The sequence below is a fragment of the Hemicordylus capensis genome, chromosome 6 (genome assembly GCF_027244095.1).
Source record: "Hemicordylus capensis ecotype Gifberg chromosome 6, rHemCap1.1.pri, whole genome shotgun sequence".
In the NCBI taxonomy this organism is placed as follows: Eukaryota; Metazoa; Chordata; class Lepidosauria; order Squamata; family Cordylidae; genus Hemicordylus; species Hemicordylus capensis.
Window position 1 is genome coordinate 95,333,512 of NC_069662.1, and position 9,209 is coordinate 95,342,720.

The 9,209-nt window shown below is 44.7% G+C and overlaps 1 long non-coding RNA gene across 1 annotated transcript; it reads left to right on the top strand.

Annotated features, from left to right (window-relative positions):
• The first annotated feature begins 2,427 nt into the window (after positions 1-2,427).
• Positions 2,428-6,771, top strand: LOC128328824 (uncharacterized). Its single transcript, XR_008309409.1, has 2 exons — positions 2,428-2,552; positions 4,724-6,771. It is a non-coding gene; the product is annotated as an uncharacterized LOC128328824 (long non-coding RNA).
• The last annotated feature ends 2,438 nt before the right edge of the window (positions 6,772-9,209 follow it).

Sequence of the window (9,209 nt, forward strand, 5' to 3'; positions counted from 1 at the left end):
AGTTTTAACAGGAAAAAAGGCCCACAAGCTAAAATGTACATGCTTAACAGATCCGTTCTGTATTGGTAATACACTTTTCCTCTTCCACCCATAATACACATAACATTATTGAAGCTGCTTGGATTTAGTAGGTGTTTGAGATCTCACAGGAGTAACTTAAAGGAACTAGGATTCTAGAGAAGAAACACAACCCTGCAGCAGACTGTATCAAAATGCACATTTACTTTAACTGCAGTTCCACACTGTGGTAAGAATGGCTTAGAAAGCAGAGATGGGGAAAACCCCATAGCTCAGTGGCAAAGCATATACTTTGATATAGGAACATGGGAAGCTGCCTTATACCAAGTGAGACCATTCCTCCATTGATTGTTCAGGATTGCCTACGCTGAGTGGCAAGGGCTTTCCAAGGCAGGAGTATCTAGGACAGGGTTGCTCAACTTTGGCCCTCCCGCAGATGTTGGCCTACAACTCCCATAATCCCTGGCTATTGGCCACTGTGGCTGGGGATGACGATGATGATGATGATTAATAATACTAATTCAAATTTCTATACTGCCCTTGCAAAAATGGCTCAGGGCAGTTTACACAGAGAAATAATAAATAAATAAGATGAAATAAATAAGATGGATTATGGGAGTTGTGGGAGATTATAGGATATAAACACAACTTCCTGTGTTCCTGTATCAAAGAGATTATGGGGAATTGTGGGATAATTGTGGGAGATTATGGTGGGGGGGCTAAATTGAGCAGGCCTGCTTAGGAAGTGAACCTAGGACCTTTTGCATGCAGTCATGAAGATGCTCTTCCACTGAGCTATGGCTCATTCACAAAAGGGAATATTTTACAGTGTTCCCATTCATCCAAAAGCAAAGCAAGGCAGACCCTGCTTAGCAAACATGGCAATTCATGTTTGCCACCACAAGGCAAGCTCTCTTCAGCTCTTTTCATGTGCAACCTCTCCAGTAAAAGGATCTCTTGAGTTGCTGCCAGTCAGAGTTGGCAGTTTTAGAATAAATACCTCATTACTTGTGGCTAACACATTTGAAACCTTGCGGTACTCGGGAGAATGTCTAAGCCACGTTTTGTTCTCCACTCAGTATCAATTCAAGTCTTCTGCCTTCTCCCATATCTTCATTAGAACTGCCCACCATACTCTGTGAGAAAGCCAAGCACCTGAGATGTCCTCCAGCCTCACTCTCTCCTCACATGCCTATTGGTGATATGCACAGAAAGACATGACTTTTGAATTTTTAATAAGTATGAATGCGCCGGGTGCAGGGGGAGATTTGCCAGATGCAGCTTCTCATGCAGGGCTCTTCTGTACAAGTACTAAAGTCAGAGAAGTCCTGCTCCCCTTCGCATCTGGTCACCTGAACATTCACACACAACGAAGGGGATAGTTGCTCATTTTTGAATGCTATGATATGGTGAATTTGTAAACGAGGAAGTCCTTAGGTGGCTTATAGCCTATCTATCTATCTATCTATCTATCTATCTATCTATCTATATATCTATCTATCTATCATTTTTATCCCAACCTTTGTCCAAGGAACATACTTAGTCCAGCCTCCATTTTATCCTCACAACCCTTTAGGGGTTCAGCTATGAAGCTAACTGAGCAAATCTCTCAGTCTGATATGCTTCACAGAGTCGTTGTGAGGCTAAATACTAGTCAACTGAGATCTCAGAGCCATCTCCAAAGTACCATAGCCAACAACAATTAGATTAAGGCCAGATATGGACATACTCTGTAACAGGGAACCAGAGGCAGAGCAGCTAGAGGCCTCCAAGCCTGAACATCTGAATGCGGGAAACTGCAGTTCAGACCTTAACTCAACCTGAGGGGTCACTCACCAAACTCCAATTTAAACCCTAGTTTGAAGTGAGGTTCGCTGCTCAGGCCTCTGGTTTGCAGCTGTCTCCATTATGTCCAAATTCAGTAATGGAGGCAGCCTTCCCTGGGACCAGAGTTGAAGGAAGGAAACTCCTTCCTCTCTCCATCCTGATTGGCTGTCACAGCTGTCCATCAATCAAAAGAGGAAGCCTGGCAGCCAGTCCCCACTCTCAAGACTGCAGAGAAGAGGCCAGTGCTTACATCCAAATTCAGACAGATAAGCACGTAGGGAGGGAGGGGGAATAGAATTGTTTGTCCATTGGATCCTCGGTTCTGTGTTATGTCCAAATTCAGCCCAGACCTTCAGCATGCTATGAAAAGCACTCGAAGGCTCCACTTTCCATTGTATGGTTTTGAATACAGAAAAGAGACTGCTGATAAACTTTAATTGTTCAAAGTCAAATAAGTGGGCACTTCACCTCAGGTAGAAGATAAATTAGCGCACTCCACCGCAGGGAAATAGAGACAAGCCATCTAGCCAACAGTTTCTGTACTTTAAAATCCAGTTGGCCGATGTGTTATTACTTTACAGTCATCACAGCCCAAAGTGCCAGTTCTGGCTCCACACACATCTCCTTGGAGGTAAATATGTTGAAGATTGGACGGTGAGAGATCAACATCTAAACTCGAAAGAGGCATCAGTTTCCCAGCCATTCAAGTAAGTAGGCAACTGATTCACTGGTCAACTGGATATCAGCTTTGCATCTGTTGTTCCTTTGGATACCACAGACTATGGAGATCACATTAGAATGACAGAACAAACCTTTACACTTATTTGCATAGCCAAGTTATACTTAGAATTTCTTCCCCAAATGCCTATAGAACTATGGGTGACACGGAAAGAAAATAAGAATTTAGTTGCTCTCTCTTGCCTAGTTTGTAATATCACATCATGACAATAGTTATCCAATCAGTTGTTCATCTCAGAACTCTGATAGCAATGCAGGAAACAATCAGACATTTAAAGACTGATTAGCTCCATGGAGACCACTCCTGTACCAGACAGAGTAGCTTATTGGTCCTACAAAGATTGCAGGGTTGGGAATGTCAGAAGGAAGCACGTACATACTTACATGCACGCAACTGAAGGCTTTCTGGGGAAAGTAAATGAAACCTGTACAAGGAAATCTATTTCAAGCACGCAAGAAAGAAGCAGAGGAGGAAGTCGTCATTTGTGCTGTCTTGTAAGCTGTCTTTCACATACAAATACAGGAAGAATGTGGGTGTCATATCCCCATTTTTGCAACAATGTCATTTCTCTCTGACAATTCAGTTCAGAAATCTCTCCATACTGAGAACAAATGCGTGGAACCCTAGGAGAAAAGTTGCTAATATTGTCAAAATTTTTCTAGCTTCAGGGCTGGCCTAATGAGGCCTGGTGAGGTGGTCATCTCAGGAAACAAATTATGGGGCAGCAAAATACATCCCCGTCCCTATCCTGCTGCTCTGAAATTTGGTACAGCAAAATCAGCATACGCCTTGGTGAATCTTTTGTGGAGCACAATAAGATTGCAAGTCTTACTCTAAGGGGATGGGTACAATTGTTCTTCCAAGTAGTTACTCTGCATAAGTTGACTACTGCAGCACACCAACATCTCAGATAGCTGTGTCCATGCATGTACCTGAAAAAGAAAGCACAACAGATCTATGTGTGGTGGAGCAGCAGGTTACAGTCGTTTGTTTCCGGTCCAGTTCAAGCTGCTGATTATTGCATTGAAAAGCCCTTAATGGCTTGGGGCCTAGGTATCTCAAGGAGCATATGAATCTTCCCATCATGCAAAGGCTGTGGTGGAAGCCTCCTTCACATGGTGATGTCAGCTGAAGCTTCATTTTTATGCATGGGAATAGGACCTTCTCAATCATTGCTCCCAAAGTAGGGCATGCTCTTCTTGGGAAGGTCTGCCTCTCTCCCCTCATTCCTGCCTTCCATGGATGACTGAGGACCATTCTCTTTATTTTGGCCTTTGGCTAGTAGGGGGTTTCCTTTGGTCCAGTTGTAAATACAAACTTATGATATTTTTAGTAGCTACTAGATATGACTTATTGTTTGTATATTGTTTTATTATTATAACTAGCTGACCCCGCACAGAGCATCTGTGCACTCCTTGGGGCCGGCAGTTACTTCTCCCCCCCCCCACCTTCTGCCCCAGTCTCTGCTTCCTGACCACAGCCGGCCTGTGCCGGGCCCAGCTGCCTCTCCTCCCCACCGCCACTTCTGCCCCCCCTTCTTTTTCCTCTACTGGGCCTGCTCTGCGGCATGGCTCTGCTGCCTGCCTCTCACCCCCACAGGCTGCCAGGTCTGCCTCCTCACCCCACCACCACCTCGGGCCTGTAAGTGCCGCCACCGCAGCCAGGCTCGCCTCCGCAGCCGGGCCCACCGCCATCTTGCCACTGCAATGACCAATCCTCCTGGGTGCGCCTCAGACTATCAGGCACCTCCGCCGCCCAGCCAGTCAGCTGGGCGCCGGAACACACATCCTAAAGGTGCACCCAGGAGGATTAATAATAATAACACCACCTTCAGGCTGACTGGTGAAAGACAAGGAATAAATAAAATAAGTTGTGTAAGTGATAGGAGAGCTTGATTTGGTACTTGAGGGGCATCTAAGAGTAGCCACTCAAGAAATCACCATTCACGGGAACATAGGAAGCTGCCTTATAGCCACCATGGGTCCATCTCGCTCTGGCAGTGGCTTTCCAGAGTTTCAGGTGGGCATCTCCCTGCCTAGAGATCCTGCCAGGGTTTGAACCTGGGTCCTTCTGCCCAGACCACTGTGATACAGCCCCATCCCCCAAATTTAAAATAAATCTCCTATTTCTCTTCATCAGGGAATTGGACCCAGATAGGCAAGGATACTGACCACTATTCTAATGAAGAAGACATTCACTACCTGAGGGAACAATTCAACATGAGATCATCTAACTACAGCAACACACATCAAACAGAAGATTTGGGCACTCCTGAAGTCTGCAAAATATCTCTCTGTCATTCTGGACTGTATACTTGACATGAGTCCAACTGAACAAATGACTTTAATAGCGTGTTTTGTAAGAGCAACAGAATCTAGCACAACTGTACATGCTATAATGCATGCCAGAGAATATTTCCTGGAAATCTTTGACACCAGTGTGTTAAGACAGACCTCCTTCTTGTCCCAATTAACACCTGAGGGTGTCTAAGGCGGAACCAGGACTGTGGGTCTAGATTGATGATACCAGAACCAAAGAGGAAAAGGCATTTTTTTAAAAATGGAAGTTGAGTGTCGGCCAGGACCTTTACTCTCCCTCACCTGCTAATAATGGGCTACAAAGGTCTTTGTGGAATTCAGTGACCTGAGAAGATAATGAGAAAGCTAAGCTCAGTGACACTTAAACATGGTATGCATATGCAAAATAGCCTTTTCTAAATTGAATGCTAATTCAGGGAACACTCCTCAGATGAAGCAATCTCATCTGCACTGTTATTTATTGCAAATATCCCTTAGTTAATGTGATTCAATTATTTTTGTAGGAAACCTGCAACTCCTAATTAAATGATGGCCAGAAGCTAAGACTAAGTTCCTGACCAGCAAGAAGTAGACTTGAGACTAAAAGAGGAACTGGTTTCCTCCCCACCTCTGCACAACAATAGGGCAGGCTCAACCAGACCATCCTTGAAGGGAGTTACCGGTTCACACCCTCGCCCTGCTGAATACAATAGAGCTAGAATCTATTCAATTCTCTTGTTACTTCCAATCAGTTACAAATCAGTTTTGGGTATAAGAATCCCAGCTTAGAGGCAGCACTTTGAGCAGTCTAATCAGGAGGAGAGCTGGTCTTGTGGTAGCGAGCATGACTTGCCCCTGTTGCTAAACAGGGTCCACCCTGGTTCACATTTGAATGGGAGATATGTGTGAGCACTGTAAGATATTCCCCTCAGGGGATGGAGCTGCTCCAGGATGAGCATCCACATGCTTGCATGAAGAAGGTTCCAAGTTCCCTCCCTGGCATCTCCAAGATAGGGCTAAGAGATTCCTGCCAGCAACCTTGGAGAAGCTGCTGCCAGTCTGTGTAAATGATACTGAGCTATATGGACCAATGGTCTGACTCAGTATAAGACAGCTTCCTACATTCCTGCGTAGGACACCCAGAGAGAGAATGTTGCAGACTTGTTTCCAGAGATCGTGGCTGCACAGAATAGATCTCTGAGGTGAAGTAAGCATATAGTTCCATTCGAAAATTGTGCATGAGTAACTAGGGCTGATCTTACACAATGAAGATCCATATTCATAAATAGGCACCTTCATCCATGCTGAGCCAGTGAGTAAAGCTCTCTGAGCTATCTGAACTGTTTCCTCACTCCTTTTCTTGCTAACTTTCTCTATTACAGCAACCAGTGAAGCCCCTCTTGAGGTCACCTACCTCTGCTCTCAAACCCGAACCCTGTTCACTTAGTCATGTAACTGCTGCAAATGATATACACCTGGTCTAGCAAAACCACTACAGTGCATTTTCATATTTTGCCTATTCCCGCCAGTCTTAGCAATCAATCTCTCCCTTTCAATTCATTATTTTCTCTGTCATTCTATTTCTCGATTCTCTCTCCTATCTTTTCTTCATTACTATCTGTTCTAGGATCCATCTCTCTTGTAGTCTCTATAATTGCCAGCCACTTTAGTCAGTATTAATGGAAACAGCTAGGTCGATTCTCTAGGAGTTCTACCTGGAACTCAATGGTTTTTCTTGCTTGAATGTTTAGTTTTGCTCTACCAAATGCTCTACAGAATGGTTTTTATTGTTAATTTGATTATCTATTTTTGCTAATTTCCTAATCAGAGTGTATGTTTTGATTCTCTTTTTAAAAATTTGAATATTTTGCATTAAAATTATGTCTCACCCTTGTCTGTATCAATACCACATCCACATGCAGGAAGTTTTTCACTTGGGGCTTTTAAAGCCCTTTAACTCGCATCTCCTCCGGAATGGAGGGCGTATGTTCACATATCAGCCAGATTTACCCCAAATTCCCTGCGAGTTCTTGGGGAACAGTTCAGACACAATTCAGATTTTTCACTGTGTGTTAGATTGATATCCAGGTTTTAAAAATCCACTATTTGTGTCAGTTTTTTTGGGACAACTTTGACTTCACAGTAAAGTATCCCAGTAAACTCTTGGTAAAGCCTGCTGTGTGTAAAAGTCCCTGGTTAGCCCTTCGGTTCAAAGATCGCTATCAAGGCACAAATGTTTCATCCCATGTGTTGTAATACATGACATCCATTTACTGATTGATTTAAATATTTCTATACCACCCAAAACCTGCGTCTCAAACATCCCTAACATTGTAAATAAGACAGTTTATGGTTATGATAATGGCGGCAACATGAAAGGGAAGAACAATGGTGTACAGATACAAATGCAAAAGTTAAATTCCTGCACTGTCTTTCTCACTTGCAGGTCCTGTTAATTGAACTTGGACATCAACCGCTGCTTCTGCTTTTACTGAAATTTATGAGTTCTTTAACATCACTCAAAATATCTATGTGTATTTTTCTGAATGCATTCAGCTAAAGTTCTAAGCAACGTCTGGGAAACCTCTGAACACCACACAATGGAAAAATCATGTGGAGGTTGTAAATGGCTCCATTGTAAATAGAGCCATCCACACAACCTACGGGGCAGGCAGGTGGGTGGGGAGAAGGCTTCCTAAACCTTGCCTTCCCCCCAGACATTCATGGACTATGCTCCAACATGATCATCCTTGCTCCATACAGCATGGAGCAGGGCAGGTCGATCTGAGGCCAGGACTCGTCCTGGCCCCCATGAATCCCACAATGCACCAAGTGACACACCCAATGCACTCTACGTGCCTGTCTCTCTGTGTAGCCAGGCTGGAAGCAGCCCGGCTCACACACAAGCAAGTAGCCCGAGTTTAGGGAGTGCTTGCTCCCTAAACCTCAGCTAGCAGCTGGGTGAAAAAGCCGAGTTAGACATCGCTGGCCAACTGAGATTGGGCCTGATCCTGGCAGTTCTCATGCTCAGCCTAACCCAGGCTGGGTGTCCCTAGCCTAGGTTAGGCTGTACATGAGACCAGCCTCTATGGGTGTCTACATTTACTGTTATCTAATAGAGCTCCCATCAAATTCCACTAAAATGAATCGTGAGGCAAATCTTGAGAGTCAGGCAAAATATCTGTAGAGATCTAGGAAGAAGTCAAAAGAAGCGTATATTAGCCAATTAGCCAAAGTGGCACAAAAGGCACTCCATATATCCCTTGGCCCGTCTCCACCACAGCAGTACAATGAATGGATCATGCATAGCAAAACTATTTGCCTGTACAGCTGTAAACCAACAGCTGATCATTTCTGTGATATATACATAACCTCATAAATAGTTGATGATCCAGCTGTTCCTACCAATCAGCTTATCATTTAGAACATCTGTGGAATCTCCTTTTCTGACATTTTGAACTGCAAGCCAGAGGAAGAACTACACTTGCTCTTAGCCAAAAGGTTGAGATGCAATTATCTATAGGTTAGGTTTACTGAATCCTGCCTCAGATAAGGTATAGATTTCACAATCCTTTGGAGCTGTATGAATGCTCTAGTGTGCCAGGAAATATTTTACTGTTGTCAGGTTCTGTACAGGTCGTGGTTGGCTAGACACTAGGCATCCCTCTCTTTTCAGGCTCTGGAGTGTCTGGACCCAATGACTAACAGCCTCAGATTTCTTGAGTGTGGCAAGCAGCAATTGACAGCCTTTTGGGAGCCTGCCTGTTGCTCCACAGGAAGCCCCTTAGATGTCCCTTCTTGCGTGCTGCCCTAGGAGTCACTGGGTCCTCTCTCCAGCCCTCATCTTCAACTGGCCCCTCATCATTAGCCAGGCCAGCTTTATATAGCCCCTGACAGCTGGGGCAGCTCCTGTGAGATCCCTGGCTCTCATGCGGTTTTGGACCAAGATCTCATGAAAGCTGGCCCTGCTCCTGTGAGACTATGTCGTCTCTAGTCGGTGCAGCCTCGCTGCAGCTAGAGGGCCAGTAGGGATGTACGAACAGGTTCGAATCCGAACATGTTTGAAGTCGAACTGATTCAGTTTGATGGCTCAATATTGAGCTGTTCGGGGTGGCGGGGTTTCATGGATTTTTTTTTAAAAAAACCCTTTATCCCCTCTGGAGGGCTTCTCCAAGGCCACATGGGAGGGGTCCACAAAAGTTCCCACTTCCCCACCAGCCTTCCTAATGCCAAAAATAACCTAGTTTGGGCATTCTTCAACCCTTTCTGGGCCTTTCCCGCATCACAGCAGCCTCCAAAATGGCCACTGCATTGGGGGAAAGGCCTGG